The 24,513-nt window shown below is 41.1% G+C and overlaps 1 protein-coding gene and 1 non-coding gene across 2 annotated transcripts in view; one reads left to right on the top strand and one right to left on the bottom strand.

Moving 5' to 3' along the window:
• The window catches only part of SPATA13 (spermatogenesis associated 13), a 159,046-nt gene that overhangs the window by 121,180 nt on the left and 13,353 nt on the right, over positions 1-24,513 (bottom strand). The gene's annotated exons all lie outside the window — the stretch shown is intronic.
• LOC132539702 (small nucleolar RNA SNORD17) lies at positions 17,151-17,387 on the top strand. The gene has a single exon (XR_009551029.1). It is a non-coding gene; the product is annotated as a small nucleolar RNA SNORD17 (small nucleolar RNA).

Below are 24,513 nucleotides of genomic sequence, written 5' to 3'. Positions count from 1 at the left end.
ACCAGAGTTTAAGACCCCAGTTCCCACCTTCAGTAGGTAACTTCTTCAGTGGCAAAGCAGTGCTGCAGGTATCTCCTTGTCTTACTCTTCCTCTCTATCCCCTTTCCCTCTCGATTTTTCTCTACCCTATCAAATAAAATAATTAAAAAAAAAAACAACTTAGTTTTTAGCAGGCTGGGAGATGGTGCACTGTGAGAATGATGAAGTCCTGAGTTTAATCTCTGGCATCTCATGAGAATTAGGCTCTGGTTCTCTCTCTCTCTCTCTCTCTCTCTCTCCTCTCCTCATAAATAAATACAGAAAATGCAATTAAAAAGAAAATGCTCTCAAAAATCAGTGGTGATGACTACACAACTCAGAATAATGTTTATTTTGTACTTTTAAATCAGTGAATTATGTGGTATGTAGATTACATCACAATACAGTTGTTAGAAAAGAAGTGAGATGAGTCAGGCAGTGGTGCACCAGGTTAAGTGCACAGAGTACAAAGCTCAAGGATCTTGGTTCGAGCCCCTGGGTTCCCACCTGCAAGGGAGTCACTTCATAAGTGATTTCTATCTCTCACTCCCCTTCTCTGTCTTCCCTTCCTCTCTATTTCTCTCTGTCCTATTCAAAACAGCATGGCCTCCAGGAGCAGTAAATTCGGAGTGCAGGCACTGAGCCCCAGCAATAACCCTAGAGGCAAAAAAAAAAGAAAGAGAAAGAGAAGAAATGATACTAGGGTTGGCAAAACTGTACAACCTAGGTTTGAGCCTGGACCCCAAACACTGAAAGAAGCTTCAGTGTTGTGCTCTCTCGCTCTCTCTTTTTATTATAATTTTTATTAGTGGTTTACAAAATTACAATATAACACTGCCAGAGTTCTGTGTCTCCATTCTCTCCACTGGAAACTGCAGTGGTTCTCCCAAGGTCACATATATATGGATTGACTATTATTTCTATAACTGTCAGTCTGTCTGTACCTATCAATCTATATTTTTTTGGCCCATTTTTTCCTATGGTCTTGCCTTCTCTTTCTTTTTTTTTTTATTTGTTTGTTTGTTTATTGATTTATTACCATGATAGTTATAGATGGGCTCATTGCTTGCATAACTCCACTGTTCCCACAGGGCCTTCCCCCTCCCTGCCCACACACACACTTCTATTAAACTGGATCTATGTTTCAATTATATGAGATACTGAAGCTTTGTAAGACAGCTAAATTAATTCAAGGATGTTCAGTACTTGTAAATGCTTATCATGGACATGAAGAAAAGCTACAGATCAGTGCAATAAAAACTAAGCCCTGACAACTTGTACAAATTAGATCTATTTTCTAGGGAGCACTATTTCCCAAAGGTTGATGTTCTAGCAGGTATCTTGGCAGGATGTCTGGAAGAGTTTTTTATTATTATTATTATTTTATTTATAAAAAGGAAACACTGACAAAACCATAGGATAAGAGGGGTACAACTCCACACAATTCCTACCACCAGAACTCCGTATTGCATGCCCTCCCTTGATAGCTTTTCTATTCTTTGACCCTCTAGGAGTATGGACCCAAGGGCATTATGGAGTACAGAAGGTGAAAAGTCTGACTTCTGTAATTGCTTCCCTGCTGACTATGGGTGTTGACAGGTCGATCCATACTCCCAGCCTGTCTCTCTCTTTCCTCTTTCTTTCTAAGTCATACCTACACCTATTGCTACTTCCATATGTCCTTCTTTTTTCCTCTTCTCTCTCTGGGTCTTGATGGAATTGGATTTCAGAGGCCTCTAATCATCTTCCCCTAACATTGCTTCCACTCTCAGTGAGTATGGACCAAAATTCTTTTTGGGTTGCAGAAGGTGGGAGTTCTGGCTTCTGTAACTGCTTCTCCACAGGACATGGGTGTTAGTTGGTCCATACCCCCAGCCTGTTTCTATCTTTCCTTAGCAGGGTAGGGCTCTGGAGAGGTAAAGTTCTGGGATACATTGGTACAGTCATCTGCCCAGGGAGTTCAGGATGGAATCATAGTAACATCTGCAACTTGGTGTCTGAAAGGTGGCTAATATATGAAGCAGGAATAATTTATTAAACAAAATGTTTAATAAACAGGAGCCAGAAAGTAGGAACAGAGCAGGTGGGAATAGGGATTTTAGGATGGTAAGAAGCTAGGAAGTCTATTTTAGGTATGTTCTTAGACTTAATGTGGAAGTGTACTAAAAATATTATCTGGGAAGATGTAGTCAGAGTTGAGAATAGAACTAGAAAGCTGGATTAGGGTAGAGAGTAGCTCCTAAACTTGAAGAGAATATATAAATACAACTGTTTACCACACCTATCTGAACCAGAGCCCATGTATATTCATATTTAGCCTATATAACCTTTGAGTCTCTGTCAGTCTTACAGGCTGTGCTCTTCTATATTCTCTCTCTCTCTCTCGGGAAAGGTCAGCCTGGAGCAGTGAAGCCCAAGAAATAATGAAGAAAGAGAAAGAGAGGAAGAAAAAATGAGATTAGATGCTTACCAACTAATTTTTTAACTCAGGTGGAAGGAATGGTGTAGCTGAAGTGTTGGACCATAATCTCAGTTCAGCCATTAAGTAGAAGGTGTCAGCTTGAATCACTAAACTTTCTAATCTTCAGTTTGTTCTATGTCCCTATGTAGATGATAATACCTCCCTAGCAATGCATGGCAAACAGTAAACTAAATTATTACTTTTCATTGTATGAATGACTGTGTACAAGTAATATCATAAAAGTGTAGTAAAGAAAGTCCTCACCAGATGCTTTCTCTCGTATGTGGAATCTAGAGAACTGATACACATGAACTTGCAGAAAGCAAACAAACAGAAGCAAACAGTTTCTGTGAGAACTCTGGTGGTTATCTTTGGGAGGTGAGAGGGTGGGAGCACAGAGCTTTGGTGGTGGGTGTGTTGTGGAACTATAACCTGTAATCTTACAATCTTGTAGCCTACTATCAATCACAAATAAAAAATGGAAAAAGGAAAAGCCCTCACTGGGCACAAGCAGATAGCTCAGCCACCTATTTACATGCCCAGGGTCCCAGAGGCTACAGGTTTTACTCCTGGTACCACCTTATTTATACCTGAACTGAGTGTCACTCTAGTTTCCCTTTCTCTCTCTTTCTCGCTCTCCCTCTTTCTCTCTCCCTCTCCCTCTCTCTCTCTCTCCCCTACCTTATTTATGCCTGAACTGAGTGTCGCTCTTGTTTCTCTCTCTTTCTCTCCCTCTCCCTTTCTCTCTCCCTCCCTCCCTCTCTCTCATCTTTAAATAAATAAATCTTAAAAGAAAAGAATGCTCTTTGATAAGGGGGCCCAAAGGATTAAATGGAAGAAGAAGGCTCTCTTCAATAAATGGTGCTGGGAAAATTGGGTTGTAACATGCAGAAGAATGAAATTGAACCACTTTATCTCACCAGAAACAAAAATCAACTCCAAATGGATCAAAGACCTAGATGTCAGACCAGAAACAATCAAATACTTAGAGGAAAACATTGGTAAAACAGTTTCCCACCTACACCTCAAGGACATCTTTGATGAATCAAACCCAATTGCAAGGAAGACTAAAGCAGAAACAAACCAATGGGACTACATCAAATTGAAAAGCTTCTGCACATCCAAAGAAACTATTAAACAAACAAAGAGACCCCTCACAGAGTGGGAGAAGATCTTCACATGCCATACATCAGACAAGAAATTAATCACCAAAATATATAAAGAGCTCAGCAAACTTAGCACCAAAAAAGCAAATGACCCCATCCAAAAATGGGCAGAGGATATGAACAAAACATTCACCTCAGAGGAGATCCAAAAGGCTAACAAACATATGAAAAACTGCTCTAGGTCACTTATTGTCAGAGAAACGCAAATTAAGACAACACTAAGATACCACCTCACTCCTGTAAGAATGGCATACATCAAAAAGGACAGCAGCAACAAATGCTGGAGAGGTTGTGGGGAAAGAGGAACCCTTTTACATTGCTGGTGGGAATGTAAATTGGTACAGCCTCTGTGGAGAGCAGTCTGGAAAACTCTCACAAGGCTAGACATGGACCTTCCATATGATCCAGTAATTCCTCTCCTGGGGTTATACCCCAAGGACTCCATAACACCCAACCAAAAAGAGGTGTGTACTCCTATGTTCATAGCAGCACAATTCATAATAGCTAAAACTTGGAAGCAACCCAGGTGCCCAACAACAGATGAGTGGCTGAGAAAGCTGTGGTATATATACACAATGGAATACTATGCAGCTATCAAGAACAATGAACCCACCTTCTCTGATCCATCTTGGATGGAGCTAGAAGGTATTATGTTAAGTGAGCTAAGTCAGAAAGATAAAGATGAGTATGGGATGATCCCACTCATAACAGAAGTTGAGTAAGAAGATCTGAAAGGGAAACTAAAAGCAGGACCTGACCAAATTGTAAGTAGGGCACCAAAGTAATAACCCTGAGGTGAGGGGTGGGCATGCAGCTTCCTGGGACAGTGGGGAGTGGGAGTGGGTAGGAGGGATGGGTCACAGTCTTTTGGTGGTGGGAATGGTGTTCATGTACACTCCTAGTAAAATGTCGTCATATACATCACTAGTTAATACGAGAGGGGGAAAATTAATTGTATGTCTCGAAGTTTTTCAAAACACAAACAGAATCTTTTCTTAATATATGCAGTGTAATTGATATGCAGACTCTCTCAAAAGCCTAGACCAAGTAGATCAGAAGCATCCAATAGCACAGCTATATACAAGATACTGGGTACTAGTTTCCGGAGGCGGAGCTACGAGCAGCAGATCGCTTTCTCTCCTCTCCTCTCCTCTCCCGGATCAACTAGGAATACCAAAGGAGACCACCCGGACCGAAACAAGACAGGACTAGAATGACCACAGAAACCCAGTAAATCACCCGTGAGTACAAACACGTGTGGCTGGTGACAGAGAGGAGAGAGGGGCCTAAGGAGAGATTAACTGACTGCTAACAGTTCGACAGTTTGTCAGTGGAGACACCACCTCCAGTCTGCTCCACCAACAAGGGGACAGCTGAAGGGAGGAAAGGACTCCCCAGAGACTCACCAAGTACAACTCTGAGTCTCCATTGCTACTACCCTCAGAATCTGGAGCAGCAACAGGGAGGGACACCAGGGCACAGAGATCTAACCGGGAAACTCAGGAGAAGACCTATACCTAGGTGGCATAGCTGAAGGGCTAAGTCTCTTTGCATAACCACTGGATTATCTCTGCCACACCCTGCTTTATCTCTTGGTCAGGAGTCATTGATTAAGCCAAGAAGCCTATTGATAGTTTAAAAGCCCTCAGGCTACCATAGCCTACAGGGGAAAAAAAAAAAAGGCTTTTACACCACTGAACTCCAACTCAGGGATTGAAAAACCTCTTAACTTACATAAAATGGTTAAAACAACAAGAAAAAATAATGGAGACTCGAACCAGGACAAGAGTCCAGCTAAAAGTCCTCCAGAGGGCAAAGCACAAAACAACGAGTTCAACATCCAAACATTAGCTAAGGAAATAATAACAGGAGTGAGTAAAGAATTTGAAAAAATTGTAATCAGAAATGCAGGAACAACAAATGAGAATATGGAAGAAAATTCTAATTATCTCATGGTTATTAGAGAGCTGAAAGCTGAAATTGCTGAGCTAAGAATGCAACTAGCTGAACAAGCTAAAACAGTATCAGAGCAGGGCAACAAAATAGATGAACTCCAGAAAGCAGTAGAGGGCAGAGAGAATAGAATCAATGAGGCTGAAGACAGAATTAGCAAGATTGAGGATGAATTAGAGACAACTAAAGAAGAAGTAAGAGATCTCAAAAAGAGATTAAGAGATGCTGAAAACAACAACAGAGTCCTATGGGATGACTTCAAAAGAAACAATATACGCATTATTGGCTTACCAGAGGAAGAAAGAGAAGGGGAGGAAGAAAGCGTTCTCCAGGCCATAATAGCTGAAAATTTCTCTAGTCTAGACAACACCAAAGACATAAAGATTCAAGAAGCCCAGAGGGTCCCAAACAGAATTAACCCAGACCTAAAGACACCAAGACATGTCATACTTAGATTGGAAAGGAATAAGGATAAAGAAAGGATCCTCAAGGCTGCAAGAGAAAAACAAAGAGTCACCTACAAAGGAAAACCCATAAGATTAGCAGCAGACTTCTCCATACAAACACTACATGCCAGAAGAGAATGGCAAGATATCTATCGAGTGCTCAATGAGAAAGGCTTTCAGCCAAGAATACTATATCCTGCTAGACTGTCATTCAGACTAGATGGAAGCATCAAAACCTTCTCAGACAAGCAACAGTTGAAGGAAGCAACCATCACCAAGCCTGCCTTGAAAGAAGTTCTGAAAGGTTTCCTATAAACAACCAGACCACCACAAATAGAACATATATCAAAACACTCTAAAACTCTACAAGAATGGCGTTAAAATATCTTCAATCTTTGATATCAATAAATGTGAATGGCCTGAATTCACCTATTAAAAGACACAAAGTAGGAAGATGGATCAGAAAACACAACCCAACAATATGTTGTCTACAGGAAACTCACCTAACGCAACAAGACAAACACAGACTTAAAGTGAAAGGATGGAAAACTATCATTCAAGCCAATGGCCCACAAAAAAGGTCAGGAACAGCTATTCTCATATCTGACATGATAGACTTTAAAATACATAAGATTAAAAAAGATAGGAATGGACACTACTTAATGCTCAGAGGATCAGTCAATCAAGAGGACTTAACAATTATTAATATCTATGCACCCAATGAGAAGCCATCTAAATACATCAAACTTCTACTGAAAGAGCTACAGCAATATATTAACAGTAACACAATCATAGTAGGGGACTTCAACACCCCACTATCTCAACTTGACAGATCATCCAGGAAGAAAATCAGTAAAGACATAAGGGAGCTAAATGAAGAGATAGATAACCTAGAACTATTGGACATTTTCAGAGTCATTCAGAGCAAGTTGTGGTATATATACACAATGGAATACTACTCAGCTGTAAAAAATGGTGACTTCACCGTTTTCAGCCGATCTTGGATGGACCTCGAAAAAATCATGTTGAGTGAAATAAGTCAGAAACAGAAGGATGAATATGGGATGATCTCACTCTCAGGCCGAAGTTGAAAAACAAGATTAGAAAAGAAAACACAAGTCAAACCTGAAATGGAATTGGAGTATTACACCAAAGTAAAAGACTCTGGGGTGGGTGGGTGGGTGGGGAGAATACAGGTCCATGAAAAATGATGAATGAAATAGTGGGGGTTTTATTGCTAAATGGGAATCTGGGGAATGTTATGCATGTAAAAAAAAAAAAAAAGAAGTAGAAACGCAAAGCAGAAATTGACTGAGTTTGGAGTATGGCACCAAAGTAAGAAAGCAGAAGTATACTAGAGTTTGCAGTGAGTACCTCCCTAATACTTCCTCTCCACTTTTCCAAGCTTTGGGTCCATGATTGCTCAACAATTTGTTTGGCTTTGTATGTTAACTCTCTTTTCAGTCACCAGGTTCCAGGTATCATCAGGATGCCGGCCAGACTTCCCTGGATTGAAGACACCACCAATGTGTCCTGGAGCTCAGCTTCCCCAGAGACCCATCCTACTAGGGAAAGAGAGAGGCAGACTGGGAGTATGGACCGACCAGTCAACGCCCATGTTCAGCGAGGAAGCAATTACAGAAGCCAGACCTTCTACCTTCTGCAACCCTCAATGACCCTGGGTCCATGCTCCCAGAGGGATAGAGAATGGGAAAGCTATTGGGGGAGGGGGTGGGATATGGAGATTGGGCGGTGGGAATTGTGTGGAGTTGTACCCCTCCTACCCTATGGTTTTGTTAATTAATCCTTTCTTAAATAAAAAAAATTAAAAAATAAAAATAAAAAATAAATTAAAAAAAAAAAAAGATACTGGGTACTGTACAACAAACCCTAACAAAAGGACTTTTCAAAGTTAACCCAATTACCAAATAATGTGATGATAACATTAACTGTTGGTATTCTTCATAGTGGTTTGGTCCCTTCCCCCCCCATCTCTAGTTGATTGTGGTTTAGTCCTGCTAGTTTGGCGGGCCGCTTGTCCCCGCCCCAGGAAGAAACCCCGACAGAGTTCCAGAGTTGGAGAGTAACTGGCGCCACCACGTGAGAAGGAGGCAGGAGAGTTCTGTTTGGTGATTAGTTTGGTTTAGTTTATGAATCGTTGATCCTGAATAAAGAAATACAGCTTCCCGGCCCAGCTGTGTGTCTCTGGTCGTCTCTGTTACCCGCCCGTGAAGCTAGCCCGGCCTGCTGAAGCCAGCCCGTCGAAAACAACAAATGGCACCTACAACGTGGAACCAGACCTGCGCATCTCTCAGATAAGTGAAGACAATTTGGCTACCTATGCACTATGGCCTTCTCTTCTGCTTGTGAAGAGATCTCCAAAGGCATCTGCCCTTTCTTCACGAGACTGTTTTGCCATTTCTGGAACATTTATCTCTGGACCACTCTGTGGTTTCTGCCCAACGGCAGGCCACATGAGCCAGCTTTCCGCCGCGTGGCGCGGGGCATTGGGCGCCGGCTGCCTCCACGCTCCTCGGCCGACATGGCAGAGCCATGGGGCAGGGACGCAGCAGCCTATCCTGGCCGCCACCCCGGGCACCTTGGCCCGCGCCTTCTGCATGGCTGGCCCACCCGCCCTTGTGCTATGAAGTCTGGACAGATCCAGGTCCCCCTGGAGACCGCGGGCTCCCTGCCGAAACTGGGCCCCCTGGCCGAGATCTCCAGCTTGGGTCTGAAGGCAGACGAGCTAGAATACAAAGAGATTCATCCAGAGATCGCAACCTACAATTCCTAGAAGTGAAGCTGCCCAAGAGGCCACCGCTGGACAACGCACTCCCAGAACGGCTAAGACAGTATAGATTTGAATTCGTGTTTGAAATGACATGTCTTCATAACAAAAGTTCCTCTCCTTGTATATTGAAGACCATGTGTATGTGTGTGTTTAAAGTTTGGTAACATTAACTTTAAGGTAAGAATATAACTTTAAGGGGGTCAGGCGGTGGTGCAGTGGGTTAAGCGCATGTGGCGCACAGCGCAGGGACCGGCGTAAGGATCCCGGTTCGAGCCCCCGGCTCCCCACCTGCAGGGGAGTCGCTTCACAGTCGGTGAAGCAGGTCTGCAGGTGTCTATCTTTCTCTCCCCTTCTCTGTCTTCCCCTCCTCTCTCCATTTCTCTTTGTCCTATCCAACAACGAATTGCATCAACAAGGGCAATAATAATAACCACAACGAAGCTACAACAAGGGCAACAAAAGGGGGGGAAATGGCCTCCAGGAGTGGTGGATTCATGGTGCAGGCACCGAGCCCAGCAATAACCCTGGAGGAGGAAAAAAAAAAAAAGAATATAACTTTAAGGCTAAATTCTTACCAGGCAAAGTTAAATGAAAAAGGTTTTCAACGTAATTCTCATAAAGATAAAATTAACTTACATTTAAAGTCTGAGGTAAATATTAGTTAACAATCAATATATTTTAACTAAGTTGGTCTAAACAAAACCTGCGCACACCTAGGGTGTGTCTCCATCTTGAATGGGTGTAACAAAAGGTTAAAAAGACGTTGTTGATATGTAAAAGTCTCCAATTCCTTCTCTATCAGAAATGTTAGATTGCGCTATGGTTATGCTAATAAGTTTTGTTTCATAGTAAGTAAATTGCAGCCAGCTGCCTTTGGGACTCTAGGCCGTTCCCTGCCCCCATGCAAATGTCCATCAAGACAAGTATGCCCCACAGAGGCAGAAAATGTTTTTTTTAAGCTGATAAAGTTTTGCCCACAGAGGCAAAAAATGGCCCCCTCAGGCCTTCCCTTGGCAGCACACTGTTTCCTCCATGTTTGTGCCAATTTCTTTTTTGAAAATGCCTGTATGATATAGGTTTCTGTTCACCTCACACTCCTGATACTGTGGTCATTTAGTTAAAAAGAAAAGGGGGAATGTGTTGGTATTCTTCATAGTGGTTTGGTCCCCTTCCCCCCCATCTCTAGTTGATTGTGGTTTAGTCCTGCTAGTTTGGTGGACCGCTTGTCCCCGCCCCAGGAAGAAACCCCGACAGAGTTCCAGAGTTGGAGAGTAACTGGCGCCACCATGTGAGAAGGAGGCAGGAGAGTTCTGTTTGGTGATTAGTTTGGTTTAGTTTATGAATCGTTGATCCTGAATAAAGAACTACAGCTTCCCGGCCCAGCCGTGTGTCTCTGGTCGTCTCTGTTACCCGCCCGTGAAGCTAGCCCGGCCTGCTGAAGCCAGCCTGTCGAAAACAACAATTAACTATCGATTGTCTTTTTGAACCCTAAGACAGCAGGAACCTCACATCTCCACTATAGAGCCTCTACTTCCCCCAGTCCTGGAACCATTGGATAGAGCCCACTTTCCCGTATGCCTCTCCCAATCCATATCAAATAATATTGCATCTGCCGATCACAACCTAACCAATGCAACGATTGCCACCTCAACATGCTTCACTTCAGACTGTGTCCAGAGACTTCACGTGTGGAATGACAACCCTTCAGCTTCATTACTCGGGTAAGACCTTTCCTTTCATAGTATACTCTAACTCCATCTCAGGTGGTTCACTTTCTTTTTTTTTTTTTTTTTTGGTGGTTCACTTTCTAACAAAGTCCCAAAACCTAGATATCCACCAGTTTCTGTGAAAGAGAGCATATGTCGACATGTATCCGTAAACTACTGCAAAATATATACCTGAAAGCAGAAGTACACTAGAGTTTGCAGTGAGTATCCCCCTAACACTTACTCTCCACCATTCCAAGCTTTGGGTCCATGATTTCTCAACAACTTGTTTGGCTTCATATGTTAACTCTCTTTTCAGTCACCAGTTTCCAGATGTCATCAGGATGCCGGCCAGGCTTCCCTGGACTGAACACCCTACCAATGTGTCCTGGAGCTCCGCTTCCCCAGAGACCCACCCTACTAGGGAAGGAGAGAGGCAGACTGGGAGTATGGACTGACCAGTCAACGCCCATGTTCAGCAGGGAAGCAATTACAGAAGCCAGACCTTCTACCTTCTGCAACCCACAATGACCCTGGGTCCATTCTCCCAGAAGGATAGAGAATGGGAAAGCTATCAGGGGAGGGGGTGGGATATGGAGAATGGGTGGTGGGAATTCTGTGGAATTGTACCCCTCCTACCCTATGGTTTTGTTAATTAATACTTTCTTAAATAAAAAAAGAATGCTCTCACTATAAGAATATAAATGCATATTCCTCAGAAATCTCAAAATAAGGATGCACAAGACAGCTCACCTAGATAGTGCACCTACTTTGCCATGCAAATATCAATTTTCCAGCCCAGTCCCCACAACACTGGGGAGGCTTCATGCTGTAGTGGCTTTCCCTCTCTCCCTTTGTCTCTCACTAAAAGAAAAAAAAAATGCCTCAGAGCAGTGAAGCCATAATGATGGCAGAAAAACAAAACAAAACTGAGAAATATCAAAATTTTGAAATGGTATCTATTCACAAAGCCACATAACAATGAAACATAATAAACTCTTGTTAACTCAGAAATGTTTTTTAATGCAGTGCCAGGGAATGAAGCCAGGGGCCCTGTGCATATACACCACTAAGTGGCCTCCCCTGATTAACTTTTTCATTCTTTCTTAGAGAGAAAGACAGGGAAAGGAGAAAAAAGAGTCATGCAAAGAAAAGAGAGAGTAGAGTGCATTCTTTTGGAGCTGCCCATGGTCAGTCCATGTGACATGGGACTACCCCTGCTTCCACCCCTGGGTCTGGAACACAGTAAGGAGTGAGTTCTACCATGTGAGCTGCCTCCCAGCCCAGTAAATGTAATTTTATTATCATGTTCAGAGGTACTAAGTAGTGGCTTTGGGGCTGAATTTCCCAGAGCCCATGCCTTGTTTGGCTTACACAGGGAGATCTGTAAGAAGTAAGCTTGGACCAGCAAAAGAACTCACTTGGTTAGTATGCTGCTTTGCATATGAATCCAAGTTTGAGATCAGCCCCCACCACACTGAAGGAAGTTTCCTTCAGTGTTGTTGTTTCTCTCTCTCTCATTCTCTGTCTGTTCTATGTAAAAACATTTTTAAAGAAACAAGTTTTTTTTCTTTTTTTTTAAATATTTATTTTATTTATGTATTCCCTTTTGTTGCCCTTTTTGTTTTATTGTTGTAGTTATTATTGTTGTTGTCATTGTTGGATAGGACAGAGAGAAATGGAGAGAGGGAGGGGAAGACAGAGAGGGGGAGAGAAAGATAGACACCTGCAGACCTGCTTCACCGCCTGTGAAGCGACTCCCCTGCAGGTGGGGAGCCGGGGTTCAAACCGGTATCCTTATGCCGGTCCTTGTGCTTTGCGCCACCTGCACTTAGCCCGCTTCACTACAGCCCGACTCCCAGAAACAAGTTTTTTTTAATTGCTTTTAATCTTTATCTATTGGATAGAGACAGCCAGAAATTAAGAGGGAAGGGGGTGATAGAGAGGGAGAGAGGCAGAGAGACACCCACAGCACTGCTTCACCACTCGCAAAGCTTTCACCCTACATATGGGGACCGGGGGCTCAAACCTGGGTCCTTACACATTGCAATACATGCACTCAACCAGGTGTGCCACCACCAGGCCCCAGACAAGTTTGTTTTTAATATATTTCTTAAATAATTTTAAATGCTTTATTTTTTATGAATGAGGGCAAAATAGAACCAGAGCCTCACTTTGGCACATGGGACACCAGAGATTGTACTTGGAACCTCATACTTAAGAATCCAACACTTTATCCACTGTACCATCTCCTGGGTCATGATTTTTAATAGTTAAGAACAGAGAGTCTTGAATCAAAGATTCTAGACTTCTGGGGACATGGAGAGAGCTCATCCAGAAGAGTGCATGGTTTACTAAGTCAAAGGCTGGAGTTCAAGTCCCAGAACGATATGGGTGGCCACAGAGGAGCTCTGTGCATGGTGGAGTAGTGCTGTGTATCTCTCATTACTAGGGAAGCTCCAGGACAGTAGAGCTGTGCTGTGTTATACAGGTTATCTCTATATCTCTTCTTCACCTCTCTCTTTTATTTTTATTTATTTACTTATTTATTTATAGGATAGAGACAGAAATCAAGAGGGTAAGGGAAGATAGAGACACCTTCAGCACTGCTTCACCACTTGTGAAGTCCCCCTCTTGCAAGTGGGGAGCCAGACTTGAACTAGGGTCTTTACACTTGATAATGTGTGCACTCAACTACGTGCACCACCACCTGACACTTTCTCTCTTCCTTTTTCTAAAATAACCAAAAGCTTGGCCCCATACAGGTGTATATCATATATGCACCAGCCTCTTGCACCTGGTTGCTCTGGGAACTGCAAAGGTTGGCTAAGCCTGGGCCATATTCCCTTGTGAGCCCCATGGACAACAGTCTCCAACCACACAGCAGAGATAGCCTCCACCCCCAGCTGGGTCCCTGGGGGCATGGGCATCACAACACACCATCTGTGCTGTCACAGACCCCAGGGATAAAGGCACATAGGAGGCGACAAAAGCAGCTGGACTAGATGGGCGGGCGGGCTCATTCTATCAGCCAGACCCATTCAACAGAATAAGGAAACAACAGGTTGAAAGAAGCAATCTGATCTCACCAAATCAAACTGACAGCCAGACGAACCTATATAACACATGAGTAGTTACAGAAAGTGTTTGGTTGCTTTCTTCAAAACACCTGGAGGAACTTTAGTGGTTAAAAGCAGGGGTGAATCGGGAGTAACACACTGTTATTGTCCACCATGCTTTGGTTAATTATGGAATAACTGAGAAGATGAACACACAGTAACGTCTCAATGTCTTCTTATACTAGGGAGAAAATAAAATGGTTTCTGAACAAAATAACTGAATTAAAGCATGAGCTTGTTATCTGTAACAATTAATAGCTGGTAAATCAAGCATCTAATACCTATTGTGATTGAGAGGGTACCTTTGAAAGAGTTACCAGCTTCTACCTTCATAGGAAACAGCTACTAGAGGAAACTGCCCCAAGGTGAGAGAGAAGACAGGGCTATTTCTAGGACTCTTGCCAGGAGTCTGTGTGTTTTATCTGTCCTTGGACTAGCCTGGCCCACTAAATCAACACAACTGCATTTTGAGAAAAATCACATTTTTGTGATCCAAAAAAAAAAAGTATTAAAAAGAAAATATGATGCCACCAGAAAAAGAGAGCCAACACTATGATACATTTAGCTGTATCTTCTAATTTAGGTGCCGTACATGAAAGTACGCACTTCAGAGATTGTAACTGGTTAAACAGGTTAAACTAATGTGTGTTTACAAAATGACATGAAGAAACTTCAGTATTGATACAGATACCGGATATGTTTGTATTCAACATAACTTATATAGATATCCTTTATAAAATTGTGCTGAGAAGACAATATAAGTAAAATTTCCCAGGATACATGAACACTTCTATTTCTATAATAATAATAATAATAATAATAATAATAATAATAATACAAGTGTCAGGGAGATAGCATAGTAGTTATGCCAAAACTTCCATGCTTGAGGCTCTGAAGTCCCGGGTTCAATTACCAGCACCACCCCAGGCCAGTGATAAACAGTGTTCTGATTAATATAATAATTATTATACAATAAAATTTAAAAATCCCAGGGCTAGTTGGTTCGCCTAGTAGAATGAACATTACAATGTTCAAGGAGGTTTGAACCCCCAGTCCCCACCTGTGGTGGGAAAAGGAATTTCAAGAGTGGTGGAGCAGTGCTGCAGTTATCTCTCCTCTGTTTCTCTCTCCTTCTTTATGTCTCCCTGTCTCTCACCCTCTATCAAAAAGAAAAGGGGAAAAAAGAAGGGGAAGAAAGTAGCCAACGGGAACAGTAGAGTCCTGTAGGCGCCAAGTCTTAGCAATAACTTTGGTGGCAAAATAATGATAATAACAACAACAACCACACAGGCACAAAACCAAATATAAAGGCTGTAAAACTGGTCTCTATTCATAATAATCAAACTTAAGGAAAAAGCAAGGGACTAGTATACAACTGGATATAAAAATTACCAACTTGGTCTCTATCTTCATAACTATCAGACTTAAGGGAAAAGAAAGGCACCAGGGGCTGACCCTGTCCAAACCACCCACACCCACTTAATACTCAGTACACACATACCAGCAAGGCCAGGCTTTTAATTGAAATGACTGTATATAGTCATGCAGTGCAAAAGTTTTCCTGCAAACATGTTTTCAATACTGTCTTTCAAGTCTAAATTGTAGCACCTGCAACTAAAATAACCTTCAAATCTATATTTGACCTTGTAGATTCTAGCAATCACAATCTATTAGGATTCCTAGGGGTTTTGTCCACGGAAGAATAAGAGATTCTTAAGGTCATGCCTCTGTGCTTCTATCCTCAGTAACTAGCATCATATACAAGACAGAGGAATTACTCAGCCAAATTTTCAAAACAGACTAATCTAGTTTTTATGTCAATAGTCCTTTCTCTGCTTTGGATCTAATTAAGATAGTGACTAAACACTTAATAAACAGTGAATCAGTGAAATCATAAATTCTACTCAATTAGAAGCCTTGAAACATCCATTTTCTCCAGTTCTGGTTGGCAAGTTTAGTTGTCCAGCATCAGATTTTGAGTTCAAGCTTGGTTTTCTTCAGACTTTCGAATTCAAAAACAAGGGAGTGTGATGAAATGGCCCTTGGGTGGGGTGGGGGGGAGTAAACTCCACTTTCACCTTGGTTGATCATCAAAGTTGCCCTGTACTGACAATAAATATTGTTTTCTCATTCTTGCTAGATCATATGAATTTAAATTCTCTGTTGGCTACTCTTCACTCCCCTTCCTCTACCTGAAACATACACACAAAGAGAAAAGGGGGTTGGGGGGATGGGGGGGAGTGAGAGAAACCATTCCAACATCATTTCAACTATCAGCTCCGTTTCATAATAAACCATCAGCAACAAGATAAGTTAGCTATTGAATTTTCCACCCCACAACACCAGAGTAAACAATCTTTTCATGTACATATGGAACATTTTTAGATAGACAATATGAAGATAGACAATGTGCTGGGCCACAAAACAAACCTCAACAAATCTAAAGGAAATGAAGTCCCTAGAATGAACCACACACCACACTGGAGTGAACTAGAAATAAGCAACAGAAAGATAACAGAAAAAAATCCCCAAAGCATTTGAAAAATAAACAAAACGCTTCTAAATAATCCACAAGTCAAAGAGTAGGTCAACAGGGAAGTTTTAAAATAAATTTAACTTAATCTAGTGTTTGCATACTCTTTGAGTAAATGCCTATGAGTGGTATTGCTGGATCATAAGATAATTCCATTTTTATCTGTTTAAGGACTCTCCATACAGTCTTCCCTAAGGGGCTGCACCAGTTTACATTTCCACCAGCAGTGTAAAATACTTCATTTTCCTCCACAACTTTGCCAACTCCTGTCATTTCCTGTTTCAATATAGGCCATCCCTACAAAGTTTTTTTAAAAATTTTTAAAAATATATTTATGTATTCCCTTTAGTTGCCCTTGTTGTTTTATTGTTGTAGTTATTACTGTTACAAAGTCTTAATTTACATTTATCTAAGGTGGAATCTCAGTTTAGTTTTAATTTGCATTTCTCTAATGATAACCTAAGTAGAGCATTGCTTCATATTTTTGTGGGCCACGTGTATCTCTTCTTTAGAAAATGATCTATTCAGTTCAGTTCTTTTGCTCACTTTTTAAATGTTTTTACCTTTGTTGAGCTGTTATGATTTTTTTGTAGATGTTTGACATCAACCACTTGTAAAGTGTGTAATGTGCAAAGAAAATGAAAAGACAAGCACGGTTAAAGTGGTATTCTGAGGACACCTTAGAGCATGAAATTTCTACATATGAAAAGATGAGACTTACCACATCAATAATCTGAGCTACCACCTCAAGAAGTTAGAAAATGCAAGACCAAAAGCAAACAGAAATGAGGAGATAATAAAGAGATATAAAAGGAATCAAAAGCATGTGGTCAGATAGTTGGAGCTCTGGACCTGCCAGCATGAGATCACAAATTTGATCCCCATCACTGCAGAGGCCAGAGTCCCTTTCTCTCTTGTGAACTAAAGAAAAATAAATCTTAAAAAAAAAATAAAAAGATGAAGTGATAATTCAGTTTACCCATTTGCTGAGTACACAGGTGCTAACCTTCTTCCAACCCTCAGTTCCTATTCTAGGAACAGGGATACATAGCCTCCAAATACCCTGCAGTCTGCAGTGTTCGACTGTAGACAGCTTGTGTATTGGTGGACTATTAATAAGAATGACCGGTGTCAGCAGGGATTGGTCTTTTTGGGCTCTATCTCACTGAGATGAGTGTTGGTAAAGAAAAAGAAAAAAAAAAAAAAAAAAGCAAGCAAGCAAGAGAGAGAGAGGTCTATCTTTCTCTACTGTCTGTCTTCCCCTCCTCTCTCCATTTCTCTCTGTCCTATTCAACGACATCAATAACAACAACAATAAAGACAAGGGCAACAAAAGGAAAAAAATAAATAAATATTAAAAAGAAAAATCTCCCCCCCCCAAAAAAAAAGAGAGAGAGAGAAAGAAAAAGTAAAGCTAGAGGAAATCAGTTAAAGCAAGAGCTCAGTCTTGAGAGCACTGATAAAATTTACAAACATCTAACAAAGCTGACAAAGAAAAAAGATTGGCATAATATGCCAATATTAGGAATGAAACACAACATACCTCAGCCCTACATACCTAAAAAGTGTAATAGGGAATTTTTTTTTAATTTTAAATAAACACTTATTGGCCTGTTTTCCAATGTACATCTTTCTTGTATGCTGACATCACTTGCATCTTATCAGATGAGGAAATATCAAAAACTACACACAATGAAATTTGAGAACTAGACTTCTCCTAATACACAAACTAATGCAATAAAAGAAAGACATTGACAGTCCTTAACCATCAAGCAAACTGAACTCAGAATTCTAAGACTATGAAATGAGAAATGCTCCTATTCCAAGAGGCCTCACAGAAGAATTCTACCAAATTCATGAAGAAAGAACATCAAACTATACTATCACTTCCAGTATTGGATAAAAATGGTAATACCCTGAGAGCAAAATCAGATAAATACCAAAAATAAGACAACTGTAGATCCTTCATGAAATAGAAATAAGAACGTTTAACAAAACTGACTAGAATTCAGCAATCTAATTCTGGTTCAAGAAGGATGACAGAGGACCTAGTGGGGGTTGTATTGTTATATGGAAAACTGAGAAATGTTATGCATGTACAAACTATTGTATTTACTTTTGAATATAATACATTAATTCCTCAACAAAGAAATTAAAAAAAAAAGAATTCAGCAATCTATAGAAATCATTACACACATGACCAAATGTGTAATTATTTACTTGTTAAATTATTTATTCCACAAGATTTTATTTCAGGGATTTAGGTTGGTTCAATATTTTGAAGCTATTAATAAAGTTGAACACATAAAAAGGCTAAAAAAGAAAAAGCATGGGAGCCTATCAATTGATAAGAAAAATGTTTGATAAAATAGCATTCATCATTTGAAATTGCTGATAAAGAACTATGATGATTATCATAGTTCTTTATCAGCAATTTCAGCAAAAGGGTGAGGACACAAAACTTTGGTGGTAGGCGAGGTATGAAACTATATCCTGTCATCTTTTAATCTTGTAAACTACTATTAATCACAAATTTTTTAAATGGCTTATCAATAAATAAAACCACTCGTAAAAACAGAAATAGAGGGGATCTTAGCTTTACTAAGAGCATCAAGCTCAAACATACAACTAGTATTGTATTTTCTATTCAGAATAGGAAACAAGGATGTATGTCTGTTCTTACCACTCTTATTTAACTAAGTGCTATAAGTGTAATAAGAGAAGAAAAGGATCTCAAAGACAAAAAGGCTGGAAAAGAAGAAATTAAACCAAACCTACTTGCAGACAGCATAACTATCTTTAGAAAATCCCACAAAATTTGTGAAAAAAATTCCTAGGACTAAAGAGTAAGTTCTATAGGGTTGAGAATATAAGCAAAACATACAAAAGAGGTAACTCTTTACTGTTGACTGTAAGCCATTAATCCCCCCAGTAAAGAAAAGAGAAAAAATATACCTAAACTAGACCTACTAGCTTTTTCCAAAATAGAGACTTCAAATCTCATTCCTATATATCAGCAATAAATATGAACATGGAAATTTAAAGCATGTTACCGTATACAACCACTCTAAAAGTATGAAATGCATATATGTAAATTTAGCAAAACATGTACAGGGATCACAGCCTAAAACTACACAACATTGATAAAATAAATGGAGAGACATATTATATCCTCTGACTGGAACATCAACATAATGCTAAATCTCTCCAAATTCCAGCAATATGTTTTTTTTTTAAGATATAAGGAAGATTTTTTTGAAATGCCTATAGAATGGGAAAGCATTAAGAATAGCCAAAATGCTCTGAAAAACAAAAATAAACTGGGAATAATCAGTTAACCCAATTTTTAAAACTTGTATAGCTATTGTATCAAAACTGTGATATTGACTTAGATGTAGACATGTACCTTAAAGGAACAGAAAAGTGAACTTGAGAAAAAAAAAAACCTACACACATATGTCCAACTAAGTTTTTGATAAAGTGTAAAAGCAACTGAACGATAATCTTAAAGAAAAAAAAGGATGGGGGCCAGGTGGTGGCACACCTGGTTAAGCACATGTATCACAATGCCCAAGGACCCGGGTTCAAGCCCCTGGCCCCCACTTGTAGGGGGAAAGCTTCACGAGCGGTGAGGCAGTACTGCAGGTGTCTCTCTGCCCCCCCCACCTCTCTCTTCCCCTCAATTTCTGGCTATCTCTATCTAATAAATAAAAAAAGATAATTTTTTAAAAGGATGAAAGTTAAGGCATTGACATATTTAAAAAACAACTATGATCTAAATCTTACACTACTAAAAAAACCAATCCCAGTGGGACTTGAACTTAAAGATAAAAATATAAAACTTTAGGAAAAAGAAGATCTCTGAGATCTAGTCGTAGCCAAAGTTCTAGCTTAGACTTGTAACCAAAAGCATGATTTATAAAGGATATATATATATATATATATATATATATATATATATATATATATATACTGGACCTCATCGATATTAAAAACTTATTTAATCCTTTAATAGAACTTGTTAAAAGACTTAAAAATGAGTGGGGTAGGGTAGTGGCACACCTGGTTAAGCGTACATAGTACTAAGAGCAAGGACCTGCACAAGGGTCTGGGTTCCAGCCCTCAGCTTCCCATCTGCCATGGGGATATTTCAAGATCAGTGAAGTGGTCTGCAGGTGTCTTTCTCTCTCCCTCTCTATCTCCCCCTCCTCTCTCAATTTCTCTCTGTCCTATCAAATAAAATGGAGAAGATGATGGGGGTCGGGCGGTGGCGCAGTGGGTTAAGTGCATGTGGCGCAAAGCGCAGGGACCGGCGTAAGGATCCCGGTTCGAGCCCCCGGCTCCCCACCTGCAGGGGAGTCGCTTCACAGGCGGTGAAGCAGGTCTGCAGGTGTCTATCTTTCTCTCCCCTTCTCTGTCTTCCCGTCCTCTCTCCATTTCTCTCTGTCCTATCCAACAACGAATTGCGTCAAAAAGGGCAATAATAATAACCACAATGAAGTTACAACAAGGGCAACAAAAGGGGGGAAAAAATGGCCTCCAGGAGCAGTGGATTCATGGTGCAGGCACCGAGCCCAGCAATAACCCTGGAGGAGGAAAAAATAAAAAATTAAAAATAAATAAATAAAATGGAGAAGATGAAAGCCATGAGCAGTGGATTTGTAGTGTTGGTGCCAAACCCCAGTAATAACCTTGAAGGTAAAAAAAAAGTTTTTAATTAAAAATAAAATAAAAATGAGCTACCAGAGTCAGGGAACACACTATAGCTAACCATGTCTTAAGAAAAGATCTTGTCCAACAACAAAGCAACGTCAACAATGGCAATAATAACCGCAACGAGGCTGCAACAACTAGGGCAACAAAAAGGGGGAAAAATGGCCTCCAGGAGCGGTGGATTCATGGTGCAGGCACCGAGCCCAGCAATAACACTGGAGGGAAAAAAAAAAAAGAGAAAAAAAAAAAGAAAAGATCTTGTCCAAACACACCCATCAAAAAATATCTGTGTATATCTATGTTCATAGCAGCACAATTTGTAATAGCTAAAACATGGAAGCAACCCAGGTGCCCAACAACAGATGAGTGGCTGAGTAACTTGTGGTATATATACACAATGGAATACTACTCAGCTATTTAAAATGGTGAATTCACCTTCATATTAAATGAGATAAGCGAGAAAGAGAAGGATGAGTATCGGATGATCCCACGCATAGGTAGAAGTTGAAAAACAAGAACAGAAAGCAGGATTTGGTATATTGCACCAAAATTAAAGGTCTCTGGGGTGGGGTGGGGGTGGTGTTTAAGTCCTGGAACATGATGGTGGAGGAGGACCTAGGTGGGGGGTTAGAGTGTTATGGGGGAAAAGTGAGAAAGGTTATACAGCATTTTACTGTCAACTGTAAGTCATTAATCCCCCCAGTAAAGAAAAGAGAAAAAAAAATACCTAAAATAGACCTACTAGCTTTTTCTAAAATGGAGACCTCAAATCTTATCTGCTATATTCTTACCTTTAGGTACCTGATTATTAAATAATCTTCTGCTTTATGTCTTAATGCTTTTTTAGCCACCAGGTTGAAGATGCTACCGTGACACCAGCCTGACTTCCCTGGGCAGACAAGCTAACCAATGTACCCTGGAATCCTACCTCTTCAGAACCCTGCCCCACTAGGGAAAGATAGAAACAGGCTGGGAGTAAGGATTGACCTGCCAATGCCCATGTCTAGTGGAGAAGCAATTACAGAAGCCAGGCCTCCTGCTGGGAAATTGTGTAGATGCATTCACATCTGCCATGTTTCCCCCTCAGGCTACCAGTTCCCGTGAGAGTTGGGACATTCTGGGAGTGCCTGTTCCACCATGTTATGCCCTCAGGACATTGTCTATATCCCGAAATATTTGGAGTGCTTTGGTTACTCCTCCCCCCTCCCATTCTCACAAGAGTTATCATCCTATCCTGGAGTGCTATGGTTACTCCTCCCCCTTCCCATTCTCGTGAAAGCTACTCCTATAAAAACCCTTCCTTTTCCGCACCTCGCTCTCTTGCCGGCGCTTCACTCCAGTGTTCAGACGCAGGAAAGGTTACTGCATGAGGCGGCCATTTTCGCTATCTCCACGTGGCCCAACCTGCTTCTCTAGCACCCAACTCTGAGGTGCCAGTGCAAATAAAGATTTGTGTTTCCTCTTCGCTCTGGACCCCTCCTCTCTCTCTTCTCCGCGGCCCGCACGCACTACAACAACCTCCCACCTTCTACACCCCATAATGATCCTGGGTTCATACTCTCAGGATAAAGAATAAGAAAGCTTCCAGTGGAGGGAATAGGATATGGAAATCTGGTGGTGGGAATTGTGTGGAATTGTACCCCTCTTATCCTATGGACTTGTCAATTATTATTAAATCAATTGAAAGAAAAAAAAGATCTTGTATCTTCAGAGACTTATGCTAAACCAAATAAACAACAATAACAAACCCCCCCACAATCCCAAACACACTATATAATTTCAGTCCTTTTCTTTAATTGAAAAAATATATATGTAATGAATTGGTGGATTAGTGATTGCCAGAAGTCACAGAGGGTGTGGGGGGCTAGGGGTTGGGGTGGCAGTGGGGGTGGCGGTAGGGGTGGGGGTGAGGAATCACATATGACCTTAACTCTCAAATGCCCACTCAGCGTTGACTGCCATCGACACTCCTCCAGCTACCAAAAGCAATGCTTATACCACTGCTATGTCTTCCACACAACCAACACCGTCTGGGAAATTTTTTTTTTTTGGGGGGAGGTAAACTTTTAAACTTGAAGTCTTAGATTATTTTATGACCCTTTATTATTTATTTGTTTGTTTATTTATTTTTATTAGTGATTTAATATTGATTTACAAAACTATGAGACAACAGGGGTATGATTCCATACCTTTCCTACCACCAGACTTCTGTGTCTACATCAGTTGTCAAGTTTAGATCTTGTGCAGGCCCTGTACTATGTAGACAGGTTGACTAGAACTAATAGCAGCAGTCAGTCTGAATCCCAACAGAAATAGTCAGTCAGTCATGACCAGCCAAGTGTCACCCTCCTCCCTCTCAGGCCATTGATAATCTTAGTCCTCTATTCCACTCAATTTGTATTCATTCCCCTAACGCTTGTAACACCCCCACTGTATCTGCATTGTCCTGTGGTGGAAGTCAGATGGACCACAGTTGTAAGAGCACACAAGAGTAGACCAGTGGCACATAGCCCTTTCAGCTCAGGGGCCCCACAGTCCGGCTTCTACAAAGAAGCAGCAGGAACATCAGATCTGCCTGCTGGTCCTGAGATGAGAGTCATCCCTTGACTATCCTTCGCCTCCTGCCAAAGCACAAAACTGAAAACCCGAGGTGGCCCACAGACAGTGCCTCCCAGGAGCCTGTGTACTCAGATGCACAACTGCCACGTCTTGCTCGTCCAAGGTAAAAGCTGTGGGTTCCTCCTCATGGGGAAAGAACTATCCTCCCAATTACACATCCAGGAGATGCTGCACCCTAAGTTCATTTTATCTGAAGCCTGTAGTGATGTGTACAAAGCAAGTGGAAAGTTTAGTAACCAGGCCTGGACTGTAATTATTCTCTGTGCAATCCAATTCCCTTAAAAACAATCACAAAAGGCTAGAAAAATAGCTCACTTGGACAGTGCAGTGCTTTGCCATATGTACAAACCAGGTTCAAGCCTGGTCACCACCATATTGAAGGAGGCTTTGGAGCTGTGGTCAGTCTCTCTCTCTCTCTCTTTCTCCTGTCTCTAAGAAAAAAGGGGCTGGGTAGTGGCATACCTGATTGGACACACACATTACCATGTACAAGGAGCTTGTTCAAGCCCCTGCTTCCCATCTGCAGGGGGAAAACTACACAAACAGTGGAGAAGTCTCTCCTTCTTTCTCCTTCTCTGGCTCCCTTTCCTCTCTCAATTTCTCCTACCAAATAAAATGGAAGGACAAAAAAGTAAAAAAAAAAAAAATGGCCTTTGGGAGTGGTGGAGGCACTAAGCCCCAGCATGAACCATGGTGGCAGTAAAATAAATAAAAATGAAAAGTTTGAAGGAACGAACACTCTTCTGTGTGGTGTGGGGGAAGAGTATATATACATTCAAAGAGTTTGGTTGCTATTGTTTTTAAGGATGACTAAAGTACCTCTCAAGCTGACTTGGACATATACACAGGAGGTCAGCAGTGATGAGGGCCCAAGATGCCTCCTGCAGAACCTGGCCTGCTTTCACAATGCCCCATTGATGCGAGGCTGATGCACACAGATATCTACTAACTCCATCTCAGAAAACAAAGGTGTTAACTGACACAAAGT

Source organism: Erinaceus europaeus, chromosome 7, assembly GCF_950295315.1.
Source record: "Erinaceus europaeus chromosome 7, mEriEur2.1, whole genome shotgun sequence".
Classification (NCBI taxonomy): Eukaryota; Metazoa; Chordata; class Mammalia; order Eulipotyphla; family Erinaceidae; genus Erinaceus; species Erinaceus europaeus.
The sequence above is the reverse complement of the archived record's forward strand: the minus strand, read 5'-3'. Positions and strand labels throughout refer to the sequence as shown.